This window comes from Trypanosoma theileri (genome assembly GCF_002087225.1).
Source record: "Trypanosoma theileri isolate Edinburgh chromosome Unknown TM35_Tth_1_V1, whole genome shotgun sequence".
Lineage (NCBI taxonomy): Eukaryota > Euglenozoa > Kinetoplastea > Trypanosomatida > Trypanosomatidae > Trypanosoma > Trypanosoma theileri.
In genome coordinates this window covers 1,633,935-1,634,306 of record NW_021639843.1, presented here as the reverse complement: position 1 = coordinate 1,634,306, position 372 = coordinate 1,633,935, and positions in this window count along the sequence as shown.

Sequence of the window (372 nt, the reverse complement as noted above, 5' to 3'; positions counted from 1 at the left end):
CAGAAACCGTTGACCAGTAGCCGTGATATTTGGAGGGCGCGTGGACAATATGGATCTGATGTAGGTGGTCCCCGACAGAAATTTTATGTGCGTCGTTTCAAGGCTTTATTTCCGCAAGGGTGGTAATGCTTTGGCTGTATCGAGTGGCTTCAGAATAAAGGCAATTTCTCACTCTTCTTTTTTTTATTATTATTTACTACTGTTTTGTGGTAAGTGGGGGGTGGGGTTGGGAATGTGTGTTGTTATCTCTTGTTATTATTATTTTTTTTTTTCTACCCTCTTCTTGGTATAAATAAAATGGTTTTACTGTAGGTGAATGACTTTAAATGGGGGTTAAAAGGTCAGACTAAGTAGAGAAAAAGTTCTAAGAGA